This window comes from Pseudonaja textilis, chromosome 2 (genome assembly GCF_049901715.1).
Source record: "Pseudonaja textilis isolate UNSWEBS1 chromosome 2, rPseTex1.2, whole genome shotgun sequence".
Lineage (NCBI taxonomy): Eukaryota > Metazoa > Chordata > Lepidosauria > Squamata > Elapidae > Pseudonaja > Pseudonaja textilis.
This window is the reverse complement of record NC_141991.1, coordinates 195080862-195107597: the sequence shown is the minus strand read 5'-3', so window position 1 is coordinate 195107597 and position 26736 is coordinate 195080862. Positions and strand designations below refer to the sequence as shown.

Genomic DNA, 26736 nt, shown 5'->3' with positions numbered 1-26736 from the left:
CCCCTCTTGCCTTCAGTATTGACAGTTGTTGCTTGCCTCGTTTGGATCTGGCAACTGCCACATAAATCTTAACAGATCTGGTTTTCAAAAATCCATACTGCATTAGATGGCCTCAAGAAACACAGAAAAATGCAAACCCATAATGCCAATTAGCAGTCACCCAAATTTTTGATCTGGTAGTTTTATACATAGAGGTGGTAGTGTTCTTGGGGGTTCTTTAAACTCAAGCAGTAAACAATATCCCAGTCAAGAAACTATTAACTCAGGCAAGCAATCCAACAGTAAACAACAGCCTAATCAAGGAACCACCAAGAACACTCCCACAAGCACTGGCAGGGCAAGCTCTTTGTGTATGAACAGAGGACAACCCTACTCTCTTCTAGCACTGGTGATATTATATAAGACAGACAAGACAGACACAGACTTCAGAGGATAATTAGGACTGCAGAAAAAACAGTTACTACCAACCTGCCTTCCACTGAGGACCTGTATACTGCACAAGTAAAAAAGAGGGCTGTGAAAATATTTACAAACCCCTCACATCCCAGACATAAACTGTTTAACTCCTACCCTTACAACAACGCTGTAGAGCACTGCACACCAGAACAGCTAGACACAAGAACAGTTTTTTTCCAAACTTCAGTTTAACATTAGTGAGTACGATAAATAAATGCAATGGTTCTGCAAACACACCAAAAAAAAATTAATTATATTTCCTGAATTGACCACTGTTAATATTCACTTCTACCAATGGAAGGAAATCAGAAAGAGTATGGAAAATACTTTCAATATATACTTCCATATGTGTGTGTGTGTGTGTGTGTATACACACACACACACACACACACACACATATGCAGGTAATATCACAATATACATATAAAAGAGGATCAATTTCAGTTGCAATGCTTGTTTTGTCATTCACCACCACTTGTCTTCCCCAACATACCCATGCTCAAAGCACCATTGTAAACAATTCCAATAAGGAAAGGAAATAAAAACAGCAGAAGCCATTGTGGTTACATCGGTGAAGAGCTGAAAATGAAGAGCTGAAAACCCATGGGAAGTTGAAATAAGAGTGGGTCATTGAGGAAAGGTCCAGGCATGTTTCACAGAATTGGAAAGAACGTGTTGAGATTGGGATAGAAATCGAAAAGGTCAAAATTAAAGGGAGAGACAAGAATAAGCACTAATAGCTGTTCCATAAAGAAGGGGAAATATTAAGAGGTTATAAAGAAGAGGCAAACTTATTCATATCCGACTATGTCTTAGTCTTCTCTTAACTAGGATGTGTATTCTATACAAAGTTGTGAAAAATTAGGCAAAGAGGAAAGGCTGCAACTTGAGATTGATAAAAACATGGTCAGAAAGTATTTATTTACATTGGAGGAATTAATTTTTTTTTAGAGCCAGGATAGTAATAATTGTACTAGTTTTAGGATCTGCAGCTTAAGTAATTGCATGTTAGGATCCTAAAGGAAGCTATTGATGGTCTGGCCAAAATATATTATCTTTTAGACACGGTGACTTGCCAGATAATGGAAAAAGGTAAATGTTCCTATCTTCAAAAACCATAAAATGTTAGGAGCCAGTAACTATAGCCAGAGATCTCCCATTAACACTTGTGGGCAGATCATAAAAATATCAGTCTGAAAGTACCCTCATGGCTACCAGAAATCTCTACAGATTAGACAAATTGGTGAATCATAGTTTTCTTGAAAATCATATTGAAAGATTACCTATAGATGATTCCATATCAAGCTAGTGAAAAATCAAGGAGACTATCATAAGGCTCATCTTACATTCTTCAACATTTATATTAATGATTTGGATGAAAAAGTGGAGGCAATACTTGTGAGATTTGTAGATGGCGTAAGATGAAAATTTAGGAAAAAAAATAGTCAGTCTGTGAGTCTTGACCCATGCATACCACAACCATCAACCATCCAGAGTGTCATTTGAATGAATGACATTTGAATTATGTCCAATCATGCTTGAAGATCCCAGGAAACTGGACAATGCTTTCACTTTGTACCAAAAGAGTTACATTTTTATACCCTTTGTTTTGGATATCATTTGCCCCCACCCCCGATCCTCCAAGCACTAGCCTCCCTCATTTGTTCTTTTCTTTGCAAAGTACAAAAAGGTAAATATAAACTTACTTGACAGGTTCCTGAAGATACCAGTTGTATTTAAGATTCAGAAGAGCACCAGCAAAAGAAAAAATTCAGGGAATCAGATCTGCAACATTGCCAGTAAAGAAAATTTATTGAAGAAAAAAAATCATTTTTCAAAAAATTATGGGCCTTTCTTTTACTACTGGGAATGCAAAGATTAAAGTGAAGTCTATATATCACAAATAGGAGGACCAAATGATTTAAAACATTTGCTATAATGACCTGCTGTGGAACAAAAAAACTCAATCTCCTTTAAAGCAAGAATCTGTTAAAACAAGCAAAGGCAAAGCTCAGAAAAGTTTTATTGGAAAGTGTTGGTCTACTCATTCTGTGTTTGCATTTTGATGCAAATAATAACTTAATAATAATGATGATTGTTATGTTATTTAAGTCCTTGCTGCAGAGACAGCAACTATAATCTTTGCAATAACAATACATTTAACTTATATACTACCCAAGTCTCAATGACCATGCTTTTTAATATTTTCTTTCTATACTGTCCCTCTTGGGGGAAATGGATATTTACAGATTGAGCAAATGAATTTATTTGATTGATAAATAAAAAATAAATAATCTCAGTGTCATAAACTTAGATGAAGAAACAATTTTAAGAAATTGGGAAAATACCCCAAATTTAGAAAGAATTGTTATTGAACTGCTAATATTCATACACAGTAAAGCTTTCCTATGTTTAGGCTATTCATGAGTTCACTCACATAATTAATTAATTCATCAATTAAGTTAATGAAACAATTATCTTCATATCAATCATAGTATGTCAGCTAAGTAACTGAACTATTTTTATGTTAATGTAAATTGGAATTCTTATTTCAAGAATAGTGTCTGATGGTAAATAAGAAAATCTGCATGAGAATTTTTTTACTATAGATAGTCTGCTCCCAAATGTATCCCTAGCACAATTCACACCAGAGGTGGATGTAAATGATATGGGGAAGCTGAAAACTGGGCAAAAAACAAGACAGATTTCAAGTAGTGACACAATTCTTGCTGGGATGCCCATCACATATCTGAAGACACCAGTTTATTTCCAGTAGAAAGAGGGAAAAGGGAGAGGGGATATTCCTTCATTGGCAAATAAGACCTAACTTTAAGAACTACTTTAGGGACCCAGAGGAGAAAAAAGCCATTTCAACATAATGTGACCTCTGGAAAACATTCCATTGGTTTATTATTCCTAAAAATATTTTTTTCAAATCACTGGCTAGAAGAACCAAGTGGAGACTATAGGAATGAGTAAACCACTTTGTATTATTTATCAGAAGGAAGCCTGTATCTAAACTTATGAAGAAGCAGTGGCAATCATTATATTGTTCTTGCAATAATATTGTAATGATGAGAAACCACAATATATCCAATATCTAATGGACTGCATCCAGGCTCCAAGTTATAATCTTGTAAATAGAAATTCCATTGAGTCTGATTACTGCCCATTTATCATTAACCCCAAATGTGCTCATGTTCCATGTTCAAAATGAATGTTTTACACAAGGCAGACATTACAAAGCTTCCTCATTACAATAGTTGAACTTTACCCACATAACCCAATGGCTGCCTTGCTTTAATTTCTTTGAGAAGGCTATGTCATCCTTGCCAGGATTTGTAAAATAAATAGGTTGGAATGGAAAAGAAAGGCGGAGAGAATCAAACAGAAGGCATAAGATCATCTAATTTGGGTTGCAAAAAGCCCGAACATCAGATGGTAGTAAATAAAAATCTGGAACATTCTAACTTTTTTTCTATCATCTAACAGTTACACTGGTTTGTAGTTCAGATAGAGAATGTCGAAAAAATTCCTTCCTTACCCTACAACCCAAAAGGAAAAATGACAGAAATTTTCCAATCTCATATTCTCATCATGAAACAATGTGGAAGATTCTATAGCTCACACATCTAGTCTCCTTTTCATATATGGAACTTGGATCATTTGCTTAGAACCTAAGTTTCTTCAAAATTCCTTCTACATCACAATTTGGGAAAGGCCTTTTTTAAATGACAAAGACCATTTACAGTTAGAATGGCAATCACATTTTTTGTGTACAAGACCAACCACACTTTAAATAGGCTATGTTCGTTTGTGTATGTATTTATGTATATATTTTTGTATGACTGGGAGAGAAAGTGGATCTTAAAAGTTGTGACATACATAAATACTTACATTTTCTGGTTCAGACGCTGTGGATTCAAAAGGCTGTTACAAGCAGCAGAAACAGTGTGTACAAACAGGAAAACTTAATGGCACATAATTTCGGTGGTGATTGAAGCATCTGTTTTCTGGGAGATTGTTTCCCCCCTCCCAACTCATACTTTGTTAAGGAGGCTTTCCATGTGATGTTTACTAACATGAATAAGTAAGGTTCTCAACTTACTGAAGATTGTTTAATTGATTAAGCATCTGCCTTTTAACCAAGTAGTGAATTAAGTGAATTGAATGTGTTTTGCATATTACTCAAATCTCAACACTGCTTCTTTTTAAAAAATATTATGTATTTGTTTTTAATTTTATTTTGCATCAGTGTTCAATGTTCATATGGAGCAAGCGTTATCCCATGATCCTTTGTACTTTAGCTGAGCCATAGGAAAAATAGTAAGGAAGGATGTTTGGACCTTCACACCCAAGGCTTAAAAATATAGAACTTAACAAGTATTTTGTCATTCTTCAAATACCATGAGTGTTCCTGTAAGAGCAGTCTTGCACAAGGAGAAGATCTTAATGACTTTTTACTAAGCAATGAAACCAAAGCTGTAGATATAGAAATGAGTATCATGTATTGTTATAAGGAACATATAGTGGAAAAAAACAATAGTCACAGACACATATATTTTCAAACACAGCCAGCCAAACCAAACTAATACTTATTTCCAAATCATAAATCACTGAATCGGTAGATACACTGGTCGGATCCCACCCTGCCCCAATAGCTGAACTTTATATGGGCTTGATCAGACTTACTTTAATTGATGAACTTACTGTTATTTACTATCGGTTTGAATGTGTCTGTTAATTCTGAGCACAGACATAGCTCTACTTATAAGAAGGTGTGAACACTTATGCAGTCACATTGTTGTAGAAAAGACAAGCTTTCTACCATGCTTTAAAGCAGAGGGGTCAATCTTGGCAACTTTAATTCCCCAGCCAGACATGCTTTAAAGAAAATCAAAAGATTGTTGGGGCCAATATGCTGATTCTGTAAACTGTTTAGAGAGGGCTGTAAAGTGATATATAAGTCAAAGTGCTATTGCTATTTCTATTTTATTAAAGTGTTCATCTTCCCTTTCTCCAGACACAGACCCATCAACACAAATTTCCATTTTCCTTTCCCTTTTCTTGAATTGTAGCAAGAACCTATCAATGTTGCTTCTGCCTTTTCTCAATGGTTGCTTTTATAGAGGAGTTTTTATTAGCCCACCTGTTTTCTAACTTTTACTGACATGGAAAGGTGATGAGAGAGATCACATGGAACTTGTCACTGGAGCTCACTGATGCCTTTAGTTCCACTGCTACCTTTTTTTTAAAAAAAAAAACAACAACTAATGCACAGCAATTATGATGCAAGTGTTTTTATCAATCCAAAGGAGACAGGGTGAGGAGGAGAAAAAAATAAAGCTTATTTTGCTGCCTTAATAATTAGTCCTGCAGGATTTCTCCCAACAGTGACTATTGGTAAGGGGAGCTCAAAATAAAATAATAAGGCACCAAACTTGTGCTGTTCGCACAGAGTGTAGAACTCGCCTCCTGCTTGAAATTCAAATGAGTGCTGCCCTGACCTTTACTGTCACATTTTTATTTCATAGACAGTTTACAAGTCCTCTCTACCATGCATGTCATGTTTTAGTTTAAACAGAAATACACTTGTAGGTGTTAGATACTAGTTAATTATTACACTGAACTCGTTCTAATTAGCTTCCGTTGTTATATGCTGCCCTTTGGGACCTGCCCCTGTTGTCACTGAAAGTGTTTTGTAGCAAAATAATTGGTCTGAGATCTGTATTTCTCCCTTTTTCTCTTCCCACCTCACCCACTTTTTTCTTTCCTTCTTACATTATTGATTTTGCGCGTGCTTGGTCTTCACAAACATAAGAACTCTTGCGGTGGCAGTCACCCACCCACCCCAGTCTAAAAAAGGCGGGGAGGGGGAGCCTAGAAGGCTGAAAAACAGCATGAGCTATGTACAATACATTAATTGTGAGGTGGGAAGAGATGGTTCCATCTTTTCATCTCACCAGGCTTGGGAAATTATATGATTTGATAAATGTGGAGATCAATGGGAGGAGATTCTCTTCTCCATCTTGGGATAGGAAGGCAATATCTCGGCTTGTCAGAGAAACTAAATTGAATTTATTTGTTCATTCATTCATTTATATCCTGCCTTTATTATTATTTTTATATGTAAGTCTAGGTGGCAGACACACCTAATAGTCCTTCTTCCTATTTTCCCCACAACAACAAGCTTGTGAGGTAGGTTAGGCTCAGAGAGAGCAACTGGCCCAAAATCACCCAGCCAGCTTCATTCCATTGTGATACCATTTCATTACTTTTGTATGTAAACAGGAAAACATGACAACTCCTTCACTGAATTATTCTAACTTTAGAATATCACAGAACTTAGCCCAACACTAGAAAACAGCTCACAATCTTTTAGGAGTCAAACTGTGTCAAGCATGGTTATTTTAGCTTTTCCTGATGACAACTTTCTACTTCAAGAGGGAGAGGAAAGTACTTGATGCTAATTGTTAGGGAAAACTGAGGAAGCAGAGATAGCAGGAGTGCTACGGGGGGGGTGAGGGGGGAGAGTGTACAGTACTGGAGATCTTGAGTTAAGGGAATCTATATGTCAGGCTCCAAGAAAGATACTTTGTGAGTCTTCCAAGCAGATTTCTTTATTGTCCCTTACCTTTAGACTGAATCTTGCCAAACTAAAGCAAACTACTAGCCACACAAAGCATATACACTGGCAACTATTCGAGAGGCTTCTTTCTCTCACACAAATTATCTGAACTGAGTTGTCTCTTGCTCCTCTAGAATTTACTCCCTCTCTCCAGGGAATCTGAGCTATATTCCATCACTCTGAGTGTAGTCAAAGACAAGCCTTGGACTTCAAGAAGAGCAGATTTCAATAAAATAAGAGCAGTATTAGGAAACTCGAGAAGCGATTGGGAAATTAGCTCAAGGTGGGTGGGAGGTATTTCAAAAGTGATATTAAAAATAGCATCACAATTTCAGTGAAGAAAACAGTGTGAACCAAATGAAGCCAATGTGGCCACACAAAAAACAGAACTGAAAATGAAATGAGGTTTATACAAGAAATGGGAAGAAGGCCAGGTCACAAAGAAAGATTACTGACCAGGCAGGTCACAAAGAAAGATTACTGACCAATAACTCCAAACCTTTAAAGTTAAAAGTGAAAGTTCAGGTGAGTTAAGATTATCGAGAATAATAAAAAGACATCTTTTCTTTATACATGTTCAAAATAAAAGAAGAAAACAGACTCTCCAACCGTTCAGTGAATAAATCAAAATACTAACAAGTAAGAAAGAAAAGTTTTCTAGATTGGATCAGACCAGGAACTTGTGAGGAATAGGATGAGGGAGCAGTAGTCAAGAGTGAAGCTTGAGATTAATGAGCAACATAGACAAAAAAACGACACTTTTCTTTGATTCTTTAGATGACTTTATCCTAATGCACTGCTGAACTTTGGGAAATCCTGAATATCTGGTTAAGAGCATGATAATTGGAGAACAACAAATGTGGTCCTATCTTCCAAAAGAGGGAAAAGGAAAATGGAACAAACTACAAACTAGTCAGTCTGACATCAATACTAAAGTACTAAATTAAATAATCTAAAATACAAAATTCTAGAGTGAACAGTACAGATCCATCAGCAAGCACCTTAAAAACAATATTGTAATTATCAAAAGTCCCCATGAATTTGAATGAAATAAAAGAAAAAACGCACCTAAATTTTAGTATAATTGATTGACTTCAATTCTCTTTATCTAATCAGTTGGACCGACATGAAACTCTAATAATGTTCAGTGATGAAGATACACAAACATTTAGAAAGTCTGAATTGGATAAATATGTACAATATTGTACATATAATTCCCATAGTTGTTAATCTAACAAATTCATCTGCCTAGATCCAGCCCAGCCAATCTAAAGAACATTGTGGCATCACAATAAGATTGTTCATTGTAGTGGATCATTACATTTTAGCTGCCACATTCACCGATGATTTGACAGGCTAATCATTCGGTTGAAATACATAAAATAGGAGAAGATTTTAAAAGTAAACGTATCATTGAAAACAGATAATTTTCTTTGGGGCTTAATGGACATCTTATGGAACATTGTTTTTATATATGATAATGGCAGCACAACTTGTATATGATCAGTGGTGGAAGGATTTGCAAATACCTGCGATGGAATAATGAATGGTGAAGCTGATGGAGATGGCAGAATTGACAGCCTTGATGAAAGAAAAGACTGACAAATTTTGTTTCTACTTGGACACCACTTTTCAACTTTTTGCAAGAAACTAATTTGGGGGTTTGATGATGAGGATTTGATGAGCCTGTGGAAATAATATAGACCAGTGGTTGCCAACTGGTGGGTCGCGGCGCACTGGTGGGCCTTGAGAAAATTTTGGTGGGCTGCAGAGAAATCTCACCCCCAGAGCACCCCCCAAAAGCAATTAATCCAGGCTGCAAAACACAAAGATATGCCACCCATATGGCCTGCAGAAATGCTCCCCTCCCACTCACTCCTTACTCAGCAAACTTGCCTGCTAAAATTGCTATTTTTCCTTTTTCCGACCATCATCTGTTCTGCTGTGCTGGGAGATTTACATTAGCTAGGAAGCAGAAAATGGTTGAATTTCTTGCTTTCTAGCTAGTCTTTAGATCTTCGGCTCTGCTTCCCTTAGGACTGAAGGTTTGCTTGCAAGCAAATTCAGTGCAGACTCACGGCAAGGAAATTTGAGAGACTGAGCTAGCCGATGGCAGATAGATAGATCTCTGAATGGATCTGTGAGCAACTCAATCTGCCTGCTTTGCCTGATTTTTGGTAAAAATTGCTTTTTTATAAAAAAAATCAACATTTACATACATGGTGTGTTGTGAGTTAATTTTGTGAGTTTGCCTGCTAGTAAATTTTATGAGTTTGCTTGCAAGCAAATTTTATGTGACAGACTGAGCTAGCCAATGGCAGATAGATAGATCTCTGAATGAATCTGTGATTCTGTGAGCAAATCAATCTGCCTGTCTGCTTTGCCTGATTTAGGTAAAAGTTGCTCTTTTTTATAAAAAAATCAATATTTATATAAATATTTATAATATTTACATACAAGCGATGCCCAGTCAGTCACATGACCACCAAGCCATACCCACATATTAGGCCATGCCCACAGAACTGGTTAGTGGTCCCTGGGATCTAAAATTATGAGTTTGGTGGTCCCTGAGGTCGAAAAGGTTGGCGACCCCTGAGGTAGACAAATGTTAATCTTAGAGTAAGAGTTTGATGCATCCTTTTTATCTGTATCTATCCCAAAGAAAGTCAGAAGTCATTCTTTTTCTACTTTTCTTACTTTTTTTCTTTTCTCCACACTTGTATTCTTTATCTTTTCTGAGCATTTTTTTTCAAAAACTTTTTGTGTTTGTTTTTTAACTTTGCATTTTTTTAAAATGCAAAGTCCATAAAAAGTCCATTAAAAAGTCCATAACGTAGATGAAAAAAAGATGACAGTTAGCCCTTCCCCAAGGGAGGGTAAAACCCTCACCTCAGGCAGTGAGCAGAATGGTGGTTCTACCACTTCTCATTCCACAGCCTGAAGGGCTGAGTGGATTCCATCACTATCTAAAATAAAGAAGCCCATCATTCTGAATTTTCAGAATTAGGCATTAGATGATTGCTTTGGAGAAAATTAGCCAGGAAGCCCAGTATCATTCTCTGAAAAAATCTGTCCCCAGAATAAGGCATTGTGACTGCAATGGCCATAATATTACCTTATAACAACTCACATGAAACCACATTAAATCCTCTCATTTTAAGGATGCAGCAAGTGATATCTCAAGGGATGATGTCAATACCATCATCAAAAAGAAGAAAAATTGGGAAGAAGACAAACACTAAACCCACTGAATTCACTTACTCTGTTTTCACTCTCAGATTGCCTTCTTTTTGTGTAAATTGGAAGCAACATGTATCTTCAGGTACTTCAGATGCTATTTGATTTGCCAGCACAAAGTTTTCCCTTTTCTCCTCCCTGGAAATATCATTAGTTGAACATAACATCCCATTGGATGTCACCTTTGTCTAGATTAGAACAAAAAGTACTGAATATATTGATATGTATGTCTATTAGTGCCTAAAAATCTTTACTTGAATGCTGTCTTTACCTCAAGCAACTCTTTGTTGAAAACATCATAGCTCTGTTCGGCTAGCAGAAGCATCCTGGAAGAAAATCCACATGGCGGGAAATCCACCCTCTGTTCTCTGCTTGGAGGAAAATTGCTTCAGTTTGTCTCACAAATTAGAAGGTGGGTTCTGGATGTCTGAGAACAGGTTGCGAAGAGCAAAGACCTTTCAACTCTTCAAATGCTGACTGCTCTTGAGATTTATATCCTTTCTTTAGAAGTTCATATAGTGGCCTTATGTGATCTACAAAATTAGGAATTAAAGTAGCAAAGCCCAGGAAACACTGTACATTCTTCACATTATGGAGTGCTCAACACAAAAGTACATTTGCAGCAGTGGTGGGATTCAAATATTTTTACTACTGGTTCTATGGGCATGGCTTGGTGGGTGTGGCTTGGTGGGCAATACAGAGGAAGAGTATTGAAAAAAACCCATTCCCTCCCCACTCCAGGGAGAAGATTACTGCAAAATCCCTTCTCCCCACCCCAATAACCTGCTTTCCAGCTCCATTCTCCTGTGCAGGGCAACAAAAGAAGACCCAGCTGATCAGCTGGGACTCAGGAGGCAGAGAATAGATAGGAGCAGGGCCAGTCAGAGGTGGCATTTGCTGGTTCTCTGAACTACTCAAAATTTACCAGTTCTCCAGAACTGGTCAGAACCTGCTGAATACCACCTCTGATTTGTAGCATCTATGTCTATGCCTTCAGTAGAAATCCGGTGTGCCAGATACAATTAATCCTTGAGTTACAGTCCATCTGAAGCTATTATGGCACTGGAAAAGAGACTTATGACCTTTTTTCACATGTATGTCCAAGGGTGGGATTCTACTGGTTCAGCCAGGTTCTATAGAACTGGTAGCTCTGAAGAGCAGCTGACACCGAACCAGTTCTATTTGAAGATCATCTTGTCTTTGGTTGGGCCCACCCACATGCCTGGCCTCTAGGCTGTCCTTTATTCTTATTTTAGTTGCTTTGCGCAGCACAGCTGAGTGCCACGCATCAGCAGAAGATGGTGATTGCTTGTAGGTGAAGTTGTTTTGCAAGGAGTGTGCATGTACACGCAAAGTGCACACTCACCAAACTGTTGTTATGCCGATAGGATCCCACTCCTGCACATGTCCATTGCAGCATCCCCAAGATCACATGATCAAAAATTGGATACTTGGCAACTGGCATGTATTTATGACAGTTGCCATGTCCTGAGATCATGCAATCACTTTTTGCAATCTTCTGACAAGCAAAGTTAATGGGGAAGCCAAAACCACTTACTGTGTTACTAACTTAAGAACTGCAATGATTCATTTAACTATGGCAAGAAAGATTATAAAATGGGGCAAAGCTTAACAACTTTCTTATTTAGTGCAGAAATTTTGGTCTCAATTGTGTTCATAAGTCAAGGACTACCTGTCATCCAATTAGGCTAGTTCAGACAAGCATTTCTCCAATTTCTCCTAATGTGTTTTAATCAAATGCCTTTTATATTCATCAATGTACTTTTGTTTTTCTTCTATGGATTGCTTAAGTATCATATGTTGTGGAAAAGTGCAATATACATTTAATAAATGAAAGACATAGAGTATATAATTCATTTTAATAAGAATGGGGCAGAAGTAAATGCAGAGCTACGGGATTAATTATGGGATGGTACCTTAAGGGGAATCTTATTTACTACGCCTCAGATATGAGTGTGTATAATAGACTCTCAAATCAAATCAGATTCAGATGAACTGTTTCATCCAAAAGGAATCTTAATTTACACAAACTCTGTGTTTTATATTTCAGAGTTACATTTACTACAAACAATACAAAATGTCCTCAGGATATCCAAAACTGGGCTTTTCTTACCCAATTATTTCTCCTAACAGCTTTTCCTGTTAGCACATGCTAAGGTCGCCTTCATCCAACTGCATGAGCAAGCTTTCCTCCACTTTTTAAATTGGCAAAAAATATGCTGGCATAATGGGAGGGAGGAAGGTGGTTAAGAATGATGGCAAATAAACAAATAAATTAAATAGTTGCCCTAACTACCAAGCCCTGGTTTTATCTCAGGCAAATAAATGGCATGGTAAAAATGGTCAAGTAAGGCAATATCCAGAGACTCAAGGAAACATGCTCACAGCAGCCTAAACTGACCAGTGGAAGCTGGGCAAGACCCAGTTCCTGTAAGCATATGACATCATTAAGGAGGTCAAGATTGTGTTCACAACCAAAATTGTGTTGGGGGAAGAGCGAATTGTTCATCCAATAATGCATTAATTCATTAACAAGGCTGTTGCATGCTGTTGGCAGAGCAGGAACTAGCTTGAATATATTATTTGAAGCATATTCATGTATTCCAAATGCTTGGCAAAAGCTAGATCTTTTCTTGCTTCAGCCAACACAATAACAATACCAGATTGTCATAATCAATCTGATTGATAATCTAGGCAGGTTTGGTCAATATCAGTGTGACAGAATGCTTCAGTTTAGCATCAGCAGCAATTCAGTCATGTGACCACTCAGACCAGCAATTTCTCAGATCTGGCACAGTAAGTTAGTTAATACTTAGAAGTCTGAGGAGAAAGTTTTGAAATGAGAGGAGATGGCTGGTGAATCATGTTGGACTTGACAGATTTGGCATTATGAAAAGCATGTTAGATCCAGAGTTGACCAAAGGTCATGGAAGTGCTCCAGGGGAGTCTAGGAAAAGACTACTGAAGCATCCCACAATTACCCAAATACAAATTTGAGGTGAAATGCAGTGAGGCCTTCTTAAAGCAGCTGACCTGGGGGAGGCTGAGAAATTGAAGAAGATCAAGTGCTACAGCTCTGAGATATGGCCAGCCAAGTGTAATTAATGCCCTTACTCAGGAGTGGGATTCAAATTTTTTAACAACCGGTTCTGTGGGCGTGGCTTAGTTGGTGGGCGTGGTGTGGTGGTCATGTGACTGGCTGGGCATGGCCAACTCAACATCACTCACATTGAGGCATGTATCTCCTCACCTGGCCTCTCATGACTGTGGGGATGCTGCAACAGTCGTAAGTGTGAAAAATGGCTGTAAGTCACTTTTTTCAGTGCCATTGTAACTTTGAATAGTCACTCCACACAAGCAAAGTACCAGCAAAGGAGGGGAAAAAAACTCCAGAGAAGTTCCCGAGATAGGAAGTCTAGTCCTTCCAAGAATGTAAGGGTTAACGGAGAGGCAGTTTCTGTAAGCAACACCAGAATGTTTCCTTCCTGCCTTCCTTACAGGATTAGGCCAGTAATTTCTTCTAACAGCCGGTTCTCCAAACTGCTTAGAATGTTAACAACCGGTTCTAGTGAATAGGTGCGAACCTGTAGAATCCCACCTCTGCCCTTACTTAACTCTAAGGATGGGGGTGGGGGGTTCCTAGAAATAATTACCCATAAAACGGGATAGGCTTTACCAGGAGCAGATGCTTTGTGTTTCCAGCAGAGGACTAATTAACTTCAAAGCAATTGAATAAGCTCACATAAATCATCCTTTCACTGCCTGTTTAACACAAAAAATACAGGAAGACGAAAATTATTGAAATGCCTTAATTGCTCCTTAACAAAAATTGATTGTTTGAAGAAAAACAGCTAATCTTGCATAGAAAGGGAGGGAGGTCACAGGAAGGTTTTATGTGCTGAGTTTCTGATCCCTTCCTAAGTCTCATGACAATCAATGATGGTGTATTTTCAACTGCAATAACGTAAGCCCATATTTCAGCGCTTTAGCAAAATTTCACTATTTCTCCTATCCATGATTGGGTTTCAGTTTATAGTTCCCTATTCAAATACGCAGAAAGAAACAGCTAAGTCTAATTCCTCTTCAAAACACATTTTGGAGCAGTTCTGTTAAACAAATGTCTATAAAAATACTGTTTAAAAATGTGTATCATTCAAGGAATTTTTCAGATATTGTCATCTAGAATTCTATAACCATGCTAATCAACTTTAATCTGTATGCTATTCCGGAAAGACAATCATTTTGAGATCACAATCTCTTGTAAATATTTCATATTCATCCTTTCACTGGGGAAAAAAAATCAAGTTTTCCAATGTCAGATCCATAGCTGCTAATAGCAATAAGTTAGAAGTGACCTGAAAATAAATATTTCTGAGGCTCAAAGAACAGTGCTTCGACTTATCTGTTGTTCTCAGCTGATAACAATGTCAGAGAGGGCTGTTGTAAAACTTGGGAATGTCCCTTGATTAGAAAAAAAAAAAGATGCCCAATTAGGTTTAGAAAGAGTGACAAAGAATTGATGCCCAATTAGGTTTAGATAAAGCTCTTCTCTGTAAACCTCAATTACCTGTGATGCCTTATGACATTCAGCATTTACAAAGTCTAATTACACAATACTGTCTGACATTTAACGTCTATGGATAATTTCAAAGACTTCTACTTCAAAGGGGGCTGCTCATAAGCAACAGTAATCACTTCAATTAGCTTGGCACCATTACAATGTAACAAGACCATTTGACTGCCTATTAGAAGCAGCCAAGCTCTTCAAGTGTGTAAAATTAGCAGGCATCGCTAATTTCTGGGCAGCACTACATTTGCATGGGAAAACACAGTCCTTTAAGCCAAAAGGGGAGTTTCATTCTTGAAACAACTTCTGAGCTTTCATGACATGTGCACAATGTTGTTGCAGCAAGAAATATACTTCAAATAACACAATCTCGTAAACTAAACTATCTCACTCCATTCTAGCAGTTCCTATTGCAGATCGCCAGTTCTGATTTAGGCCTTTAGCATGGCTAGTGGTGCTCATATATCTGGAATTAGCATCCATGTAGCTTCACCTACTTGAATATCTCTAAATTCAGGAAAAATCTCTGGGCTGCAAAACCAGTTTGCACTGAAATTAATGCAGGAGGGATCAGCAGATGAGTATTGGATCTGGGTAAGAAACGGAACTGAGAATTCAGTTTAACATGCTGTTGAAATCTTTCTCACACATCTTGGTTTCTAGTACATAGTTACCGAAAGGCTCATTTTGCAAAAGGAGACTTTGCTTTTAATATAAATGTAATGCTTACAATTACAAATGATTTGGGTTAACAATTTCCTTTAAATATAAATGTATTTAAAATATTTTCATCTATTTTTCTACTGAACAGCACTCAAAACAATTGAAACAGCAATGTCAACTTCCTGTACAACTACCTTGCATGGTAGCAGATGTCATCCTTTTTATGCTTTTTGTAAAGGGATTTGTGGAGAATTTGCCCCCATTATTATCCCAATTTTTCCTCAAACTGTTCAATTTTAGTTTTGAATTCACACTAAAATCTGACTTGCATTTTTTAAGATGTGGACTTGCAATAGTAGTCTAGTAGTTTAGAAGAGATGTGTCAATAACTTACTAACCATAATAGTTTCTGTAAGCAACGTTGATTCTTCAATTCCATAATACCTCCTTAATGTAATTAAGAATGATACAAATATTCTGTTCCATAAACAAATTCTGTGAGTTTCTTCTCAAGCTTCAGGAATTTGTTCCTTTTCTTTAAGATCCTATTCCTACTCTGAATAAAAAGCAAATTATTCATGATTTGCATTAATTGCTGATATAGCACTTAGCAATAGCACTTAGACCTATATACTGCTTCACAGTACTTTACAGCTCTCTCTAAGCGGTTTACAGTCAGCATATTGCCTCCAACAATCTGGGCCCTCATTTTACCCACCTCGGTGGGATGGAAACTATGTCAACCTTAAAATTGGTGAGATTCGAACTGCCACTGGCAGTACTGCATTCTAACCATTGCACCACAGTGGCTCTTTGTTGGCTGATATCCAACACTAATATTCTTTCTCCATATCAAAGCCATGAGAGAAATTTGACAGTTTGAGCTTGAAATTGAAAGGTTTGCTTTCAGTTGCAAATTTTGATAAACTTTTGGATTTTTTTGTTTAATGTGGCACAGCAGTTCCTCCAGTTTCTCCAAAAGCTTGTCTCATATGTTTGTATACAATATCATGATATATCATTTCTTGCAAATCCTTAGTTCAATCAGGTGGTTTTCTGGTTTGCATGAAATTAGTAATGAAGCATTTTGTTTGACTGGCCAAGTCAATCATTTTCCCAAATAGCTGTATTCCACAAAATTGTGAGACTAGTCCCAACAATAAGGATCTTCTTGTTTATTCCCTTGATCCATTTCTATATTCTCTTTTTCTCAATAAATTCCTTTGTATGTCTAAAAATTTGTCTTTCGTTTAGGCAGGGGATTTCTCATTAAATAATTTGCCGAGTCTCCATGAACCTGTAGCTACCCAAGTGCTTTCACAAAATTCATACAGTTTTGTTTTATATTCATTAATGTACTTGGAAAGGAAAAAGTCCTTATTGGAAGAGATAAGAGGTCCATAGCTGGAAAGAAACACCAAGAATAACTTTCCAACAAAATTTAAAGATCTATCCATCTTTTTATTCAGTTAGTATTCAGGATCAGTCCCAAATATAGATTTCGTTCTCATCGCTCATGGGAAAGTGTTGCTTTCATTTTAATTATATGTAATTTTAAAAACCTTCATTTACAGGTTTCAGTGTTTACCAACAGAGAACTAATTTAATCAGCCTTTTTCAATGTAATGCCATCCAAAACCATTGAAATTCAACGCAATTCACCGACCTATTTAGAGGATGTCATAATGAGAATGCGACATACTTTGAGAGCCAGTTTAGTGTGGTGATTAAGGTATCTGACTAAAAACCAGGGATTCTAGTCCCTCTTAAATACAAAAGCCAGTCACTTTTTCTCAGCCCTTGGAAGGAGGAAATGGCAAACCACTTCTAAAAATGTTTGCCAAGAAAACTGCATATTGCCAGGAGTCAAACTTCCTGGAAAGGACAAAAAAAAAACACTAAGAAAATTTGATCCTAGGTGACGGCTTCTGTTTTGACAATAACCCACAAAAACAGAAAATAATACTCAATAATTACTTATGCCATATGGTCAATTATCAGTGTACAATTATATTATGTATACTGAAATTAAGACATGTGCTTTGTTTTTCTTTAGCTTTTAATCTAGAAAAAATAGAATTTACCAATCAGGAAACAAAAACAGTATAGCAGTAGAGGATATATTAAGTTACCTTTGCTTTGTGTGTGTGTGTGTGTGTGTGTGTGTGTGTGTGTGTGAGAGAGAGAGAGAGAGAGAGAGAGAGAGAGAGAGAGAGAGAGAGAGAGAGAATATGAGTGGAAAACATCAACATAAAACTGATTCATCAGCAAATGCTTAATGGGAAAAGGTCAGTTGACATATTTGTTCAATATTGGAAATTTGCTAAAATTTACTCCGTGTGATCATCTTTCAAACGTGCATCTTTTATCAGAGATAAATCCCATTGATGGCAAATTGTTCCATCCTCTATTGCCCTTCTGGTTTCTGTCTCATCTTATTGCCTTAAAATAAACTGGCTTGTGATTGCTTTTTTTCAGCACAATTTTCACAGACTCATATTTTCATCTCGAGGTCATGCTTATTACATCGCCCTTGGTAATTTGTTTGGTGTGGAAAGTTTTTGGTTTTCTGTCCTTTTTAACCTCAAACATGAGGAAAATTCATGCAAAGGTTGGCCTGTGAAAATTCCCCAAAAGTTTAGCAGTCTTAGAAGAGAATTAGCAGGTTACTTTTATTCCCTAGCTACACAGGGTAGGGATGGGTAAAGCTTTCCATGTTGGTGCCTCTTAATTCCTCACAATTTTTCTGGTTATATCTCAGTTAGATCCATTTCCATATTCTTTGAAAATGATGATGATAACAGGATGGGATAAAATAACAGGCTTCAATTATGGAGCATTTTGCATGAATATGAAGATGAAGCTTGTTGCTGAATGATGGAAGTAAGAATAAAAGGAATGTTTAGTGAAGGGTCGTGGTATTGAATGAGGGGTAAGACAATTGGATGTCATCTTGGCATTTAATTTATCTACGGGTAGTCCTTGTCAAAGGACTGCAATTGGAACTGGGTTTCTGGTCATAAGTTGTTAAAGTCATAAGTTAAGGCACCCACATGACTGGACCCAATTTTATGACATTTTTTGCAGCTGTCTTAATGGAATACAATTGTCATAAGTGCAAAGCTATTTTTCTGAGTGGACATTGGCAAAAAAAAAAAACCATAGCAAATCATAGTATGTGACTATGGGATGTTGGAACCAGTCGTAAAGGTGAGCCAATTGTCAAAAGCCTGAAATGTGATCGTGTCACCCTAGAGAGTTGTGACACAACATTTTACAGTGACTTGAAGTGCTTTACAGGCCATAAAGCACTCATCCTGAGCCCCTTGTAATTTGAAACAGTCATAAAGTGGACCAATCATAAGTCAAGAACTACCTGTATGGATAAATATATAAGGAACGTTGTAGCAACATTTGAGGTGCATTTGTGGGGCAGATGGTGTCATGCTGCTGACTGAGATGGAACTCCTAAGGATATGCAATAAAAGTTAGACTGTATAATGCAACATGATTTGAAAATCAATGTGTTAAAGATTATGGTAGTTTTGTTTCAGAGAGGAAATGATGGCTGAAAAAAGCTTCCAACCAAAACATAAAAAGGCAATTTTAAGGTGCTGGGCAGATGAGAGGATGGTATGAGTCCTATCTAGAGGAACTTTACTGTAAAGAAATTCCAAGTGTTACAGAATCCTATAATTACTCAACTTACGAGCTGAAAATAAACATCAAAGGAAAATGATAAGATTTTAAAGCCACAGATAAAATAAAAGTTAATATTATCCAATCTATCCAACTAAACATTTGTATTTATCTTTTAAAGATGGACATTTTTATTGAAACAAATGTCCTTCTTCTCAATTTTTTTCTTGAGCTTTTCTAGAACTCCAATCTGTTAAATCTAAGGCTGTTGGAAAGAGCCCTGTTCTCTCAGCCCTGGGTATGACCTCCTGCCTTTGTCTCCAATGGACAACAATTTTTATCTCTAGCAGAAAAGGAAAGTATTAGGAGAACTGTCTAGGATAATTGAACACAACTGCCCTAACACATCCACTTCTTCTTGGGCTCTCCACTACTGCTGACCCAACAGGGGCGTTCTTACTCAGCAGGACCAGATTTAAATTTCTCACTTCTTGGGCATGAGGTAAAATACTTGCTTTTGTTCTGACCAAGGCTTCTTGAGACAGTAACAATCACACGCTGGTCCCAAAAACCTTGTTTTTATTTCAGTGGCTGTGAATTATATGCATTCACAGCCCGTAATGAGTCCCAAACAGTTTATGAATAGTCCAACTGAAGTCTGCAACAGTCTTTCGGGATAAGACTGATAAGCACCCATCTTTATCTCCCTTGAAATGCTGCCAATGACTAAATTGCCAATTAGCTGTACATGGCCAAACAGAACACAAAGTCAACATGGAGCTTCAGAGTTAAAACTGACCAGAACGAACAAAGTTGCTTCCTGCAAATGTTCATGTCCCTTTGCTCCTCCTTTATGTCTTATGGGAGGGACCAATCATCTCAAAACCTTACTCCTGAGTTGCCCCTTTTGTCTTAACTGTTCTTGCCTTCTGGCAGCTCTGTGCAAGCGCACACTGGGAACAGGCTCCTCCTGTTCCTCTGCCTCACTGATGTCAGATTCTGGAGGCCCCAGAATCAGCATATAACTCTCAGATGGCCCCGGCCCCATCTCTGTGTTGGACGCCGATCCCTCGTCCAAGCCTTCCCCAGACTCCAGGACTGGCCCATGTTCCTCCCCACTGTCCAACTCTGCTGCCAGCTCCGCAGGCCACCATTGGACCACAACAGCTTTTCCTCAGCTATCATATCTCCCGCACTGCTGAAGGTTTTAGGGTTTTTAGAGGTTTTGCATATGTTTCTCTCTGTGTGTATGTAAATCACCTGTATGAAGCAGGGTTAGGGTCTAATGCTTCACTCAAAATTATCCAGACTTTTTCGCCCCCTCTCTTGTCATCCTGTGACTGCAAGATTCTCCCTTTAAAGCTCTGCCATGTTTCAGCATTGCTGTTTCTCATTAATATTTGGAGGTAAATATTGGCCTTGCAGTATTTTTCAGCCATGCATCAAAGACAGATCAGCTTGTTATCAACCTTGTCGTTATTGTCATTCAGCAACAAGGTGGTCAATGTCTGGAATACTCTACCTGACTCTGTGGTTTCTTCTCCAAACCCCAAAAACTTTAACCTTAGACTGTCTACTATTGACCTCACCCCTTTCCTAAGAGGTCTGTAGGGGGCATGCATAAGCGCACCAACGTGCCTACCATCCCTGTCCTATTGTTTCTTTTTATTTTTCTTATATGTATCCATTTCATGTATCCATAACTATGTTTATACTTATACCCATTATCTTATAATTGCTTGACAAAATTAATTAAATAAATAAATAAATAAAATTATATTTGTGGGCAGGGGGGCAGCGTCCTGAAAGGCTGGGAAGGAAAAGCCCTTGCCTCTTACATATACACCCCACAGGCCTCTTTTTTTTCTCCTCCCCTTGCGTGCACATCAAAGCAACGTCCTCCACCTTCTCGTGCCCAGGGCCACCCACCCCTCAGCATGTGGATTGGCTGCCCAGATTTGTGTTTAAATTTCCCAAACAGCTACTAAATGGCTATGGAAAAGTATCCCTCTGTGAAATGCCCTGGATGAAGGGGTGGGGAAAAAGCACTAGCAGACCAATGGCCAGTGGAGGACAGCTGACTAAGAATGCCCATTTTGGGTCAAACAAATGGTTGTCCAATCTCTTCTGAAAAAAAAAAACTTGTTTCACCTCACCTCATCTTTTGTTTACCCTTCACTGGAACTGTTACCACCATTCACCAAGAATATAGCATGCAATTTTCACCAACTGATGGATTTCTACTGGTGCAATAATAATAACCTAGATGGCACCAATTCATATTCCAGCATTCATGCAAGCCTTTCCTTTTATCATTAAACCTGCTTCACCTCACTGAATATATTTATTAACTCCACAACACAAGATCAGTTTATTCATACTTAGAACATCCTTTTCCTTACTTTTCTTACTTTTAGGGATATGTAAGGCAGCTCTTTTTTCTTTCATTTATTTTTTATTATTGGTTTTGCATTCCAAATAACAAGCTTCAAAAATGCCAGTTGATCAGATGAGTCCACAGATATTGATCTGTCATGCCACTTGAGAATCACAAAGGTTAATGCAGTTGTGGGGCTGGCTAGCACCCTGAAGCCTTCCCCCTTCCTTTTCATTAACTTTTAACCACAAAATATAATTGTCCTTTTTAATTTAAATTTTAAATTTTTATATTCTGATTTTATGTTTTTAACATTTATACACTGTCAGAGTCCCTCTGGGGGGAAATGGGCAATTTCTAAATGTGGTAAATAAATCTCCAGTGGCAACCATGGCTTTGGTCAATTGACCAACACTCATAATACTTTTTAGTAAAATAAATAAGATGTAATCAAGGTTAACAGTTTTCCCTCCTAACATTATTAGTCCTAAAACAGTGTTTGCATCAAATTCCAGTTTTAGGCTAAGTTTGGTCTCGCTATTCTGTATGCACTACAATCAGTAATCTAGAAGTGATCTTGAACACCAACTAGCTGTTGCATATACTCTTAGGAGATACATCTAAAAATAAATGGATTTCAATATCCATATGGATTCCAAAATATGAAAAAAGTTAAATTTGCACTACAAATACAAAGCTGTTTCTCATCCCTACTACTCAAGGCTGTTCTTACTTGCTGCATCATAGTCACTTCCTTTCACCGTTGAACTAATGATTAATTCCCCATTTTATTTCCTGCCAGTGGAGATTTTGTCTAGAGCCATAAAGACAAACTAAAGAAAGGCTCCTGAAATAGCTCGCCATCAGTCTGGTTGAAAATGTTCCCTTATACTTTTTTAAAAAAATGTAACCCTATTTCTTAAAAGCTGCTCCTACAGTCACACATAGAACCATTCATCCATTTATCAAAGTCACTAATAATAACTTTAAAAACAAATGTAAAATGGGGGTCCATCTGGCATTTCTTGAAAATGAATCTTCCAACAGTTTCATCAATCCTGTCAGCGAAGAAGGGTATGTGTGAGAGTGAAATGGAATTAGGCGTTAATTGTTATGTGTTGATTCACAATTCTTCAGAAGCCTTTTGCCAGCTTTGATTCTGGGATGTGTATCATGTTTTTTGGTAAAATATCAATAATGCAATTAGAACCCTTATGAGAGGAATCACACTGATGTAAAGTTGTGTGTATTGGTTCTGTACAAGGAGCCGATGAAGTCCAGGCCTGGAGACCAGGTTCAATGTTAAGAAGGGAATAGCAGTCCATGCACATCAATCAAGACCCAGTTAGATAAAATCAGAACTGTTTTCCAAATGGTGTCAGTCACACACACACACACACACACACACACACACAAAACCAGCTTAGGATTCCAAGACAGGTTGCAATCGGTTGACAACAGGACCAGCTGGTGCTCAGTCTGAATTGTGGCCATTTGATTGGCCATTCCCTTTTTTCTTGCCCTTCCTATCTTGACCACACTCACTCTCTGGCTTCTGTGAAAACCAGTCTACCATGTCTGCTTTTGCCTTCTAAGGATTGTTCTTCCTGTCAGGGAATTGCACAGCAGGTGTCCAAGTGAAGTCAGACACACTGACATGAACTTGTAGTTTTATATAAATAAATATATTTTACACCTATACGTACAACAGAAAGATAATCGGGAACACAGGGACATCATGAGAAGCATACAAAGAGGATAAAAAGGCGTGGGAGGGAACTCCTCCTTTACACATCTATGGAGATTCTCAGTCATCCAGGTCATACTTGTTCCAAAGGTGCTTTTTTCAAGAGGCAACTGGACTTTCTGGTTTTTCTTTGAAGACATTTCGCTTCTCATCCAAGAAGCTTCTTCAGCACTGACTGGATGGTGGGAAATGGAAGGATTTATACTCCTTGCAGACAGCTGGACATTTGCATTCCTTTAGCAGGTTGTTAAGGTCACCTGGAGGTTTATCTCTGTCATCAGGGGTCATCTAAGCGGTGCACTTTGGTGTGGAGCCTTCTTGGAACTGTTGAAAGGACTGTGTTGTAAATTGGAGATAGATGATGCCATATCCCTCCCCCTCTGTTGAGACGGCTGTTCAATTTTGACATAGATGGCATCTTTAACCCCTCTTTCAAACCAGATATCATCTCTGTCCATATTTTATACCCATAGCAACCAATCCCAATGTAGATTGCCTCACGCAGGAGCCAGCACTCTCCAAGCATCAACTACAACTGTGTATTCTGGCCCTTTACTGTTCATACAACTAAATTTAATATCCTAACACTTCCTCGCTAATCCCCATCCCCTTCTCTGCTTTCCCAACTGTTTGCAAGCATGGAGGCCTTCATATCATGTTATCTTCTTTGATACTAAATCCAGCCCTTTATTTTCCTTTGTTTCCCTTATTATAACCTCGTGTTCTGAAACTTTAGGAATCAAAGCAACAGGCAAAGAGGTTGTGGGGTTGGGTTGGGTTGGGTTTGCTATGCTTTGCTTTGCTGTTATTGTTATTGTTGTTCCTCTGTAGGTGAACAGAAACCTTTTAACCAGGAAGAACTGATAGTTCCACTTCACAGAACCAAGCTGCTCCCATACTGCACCTTAGAAATATTTGGCGGGATGGGGGGGAATAAAAAAGAAAGGAAAGAAAGTTAATGGGAAACACAAAAGGAGCATGCTTCACCCAGCCAGGCAGAAACTGAACTGATGCCATTGCAAGATGTAAAGTTGAATGCAGCATGAGCTCCTAAGAGTGAAGAAAAACTTATGAACTTAACGCCCCACTGTTGGATCAACTGCAAGATAACAAAATATGTGGTGAACCTAGCAGCCCAGCATGAAATGACTACCCAGGGCAGCCATAAGAAGGGAACTGGCATTGCAGTCAGTCATGCTCCTAGAACAGTCCAAATTAAGTGGATCATCTCCAAAGCACTGGAGACGATCCACTTAAAATGAATCAACTCAGAAAACAGCTGTTTTATATCAAAGCTGGGAAATCCAGGCACAAGACACATTTGCAGTGGGAATAGATCCATGATGCTGTCATCTGTCCTGCACTCAGGAAGTAGAGAGTGGCCCATTGTGGCAAAAAGTATGGATCCTGAATAAGTTTAATCAGTGAGAAGAACAAAGTGTTGCTATACAAACAAAATACTGTAAATACATGTTTGAGGTTTTAACTGCACAAGCCTTCTTTCCTTGGAAGGAAAGGAAAATTGGGTGGCTCCTTCATCTTCTATTTCTTCTACCTGGGTAACTGATAAAAATAGCTATATCTTCATTCAGAATCGTACAGACGAAGGGAATAACTGTGAACTGAATCAAAATGGATGTCTCGGGATGCAAAAGCCACACTTTATCCCTAAAAGAATTAGCAATTGTTTGTTCTACTCTGATTGTACATCTGTTCAACAGCTGGTAAATTGCATGGCTATGCTGAGTCAGGCATCAGCGAAAGACATCCTTGCCTTCAAGCTTGCTGCTATCTTCTCCTAAAGTGGGAGCTGTAATGATGAAAGATCAGGTGTTACATGTATGAAAATAAAGTTAATTAATTTGCAAATCTTCAGCAGTCTTGTATCAGGCTGAAGAAAACTCTCTGATTCCGCTCAAGTATTGGAACAGCAGGCAAAAGAAGAGAGCCCTCCACTTGCTCCTGCCCCAAAGGGGCCGTTTGATCAGCTGGAACATGATCTGCATTGACACAGCAGTGGTGCATAAGTGTCAGACCTTTTTTTAATCAGAATTTCCTTACACCTTGTGAGTGCTTTCAAGCTGCTGGCTAAGTTCCAGGAGAGGAATGACAAAGAGGACTGGAGAGAACCACCATGTTACAATTTATATTCACCTTTCCTCAACATGATGCCCCACAGATGTAATGGGGCTACAAATTCCACCCCCCCCCCCAATCATCTGGAAAATGTGAAGTAAGGGGACATGGATCTACATTTTTGTAAACTGCTTGCTAGATTGTGTGTGTGTGTGTGTGTGTGTGTGTGCGCACACACATATACATACATAAATATTTACATATACATACATATACATATATAAAAAGTGACTTCCCAATCTAGCACTATATACATACCGTTCCTCCACAGCATGCATGCTTAATATACAGACCTTACCTACTGAAGAGAGAGAGAGAATGAGTTGATAGAAAGATAGAGACATGGATAGATTAAGAAAGAGATAGATGAGAGATGTGTGTGTGAGAGGCGGGGAGGGAGGGAGGGAAAGAGAGAGAGAGGGAAAGACAGGCAGGGAGAGGGAGGGAGAAGGAGAGGGAGAGAGAGAGAATATGAATGCTAGGTTTCTGTAGGAGAGGAGGACCCAGTCAAGAGTACTAAAGGCATTAAAAAGGAAGAAAAGGATAACCCATCTAAGTGGAATAATCCTGTTGAAAAATATCTCCATCATTTCATGTCAGATAAAATATTTAGTGGCTTTGCCTCCTATTTTCCTATTTCACTCATGGAGACACTGAAGATCTTTGTCAGCTGAAGCAGCTGCTTGAGGGGCTGCAGATCTGCACAGATCTGATCAACTTTGCTCCAAATCAGGTGAAAATTGTCTATGGGAGCAAAACACCAGAAGCAGAGCTGGGTGACTTGGACTACAGCTCTAATATTAGGCCCCAAATTATCCATGCTGTAAGCTTTTCAAAAATGGACCTACAGTACACCCTCTTCTGCCTGAGTCCCACTAATATGCAAGGCTGATCCAATACATTTTGCCTTCTCAGTGGAAACATACAATAGCTCCTTCCCACCTCCATTCCATATGGAAGACTCACCTAGAGGGGCAACTGTACCTTACTTTACCACTAACAAGGGAGTTGCCTCTTTAGCTAATAGCAAATTAGTATAGAAGTGACAGAGCAAGTGGAGTGGTACACCACCCTCTACTTTAGAAGATAATTGCCTGGAAACTATCGTTCCTATCTTACCCAAGATTTTCGTTTTTAGGTTAATGCTTCAACCTTGCTGATGGTAGACCCAGACCTGCTGAAATGAAACAACCCATTGGCCACCTAAAAGTATGTCTCATGTTTGCACTAAACTCAAAGGGGAGCAATAGTTATCCATGTCTATA

The 26736-nt window shown here is 38.2% G+C and overlaps 1 long non-coding RNA gene across 1 annotated transcript; it reads right to left on the bottom strand.

Moving 5' to 3' along the window:
* Positions 1-20058: 20058 nt before the first annotated feature.
* LOC148127304 (uncharacterized) lies at positions 20059-20346 on the bottom strand. The gene is made up of 2 exons (XR_015741490.1): positions 20173-20346; positions 20059-20140 (listed from the first exon to the last, which is right to left on the bottom strand). It is a non-coding gene; the product is annotated as an uncharacterized LOC148127304 (long non-coding RNA).
* Positions 20347-26736: the final 6390 nt, after the last annotated feature.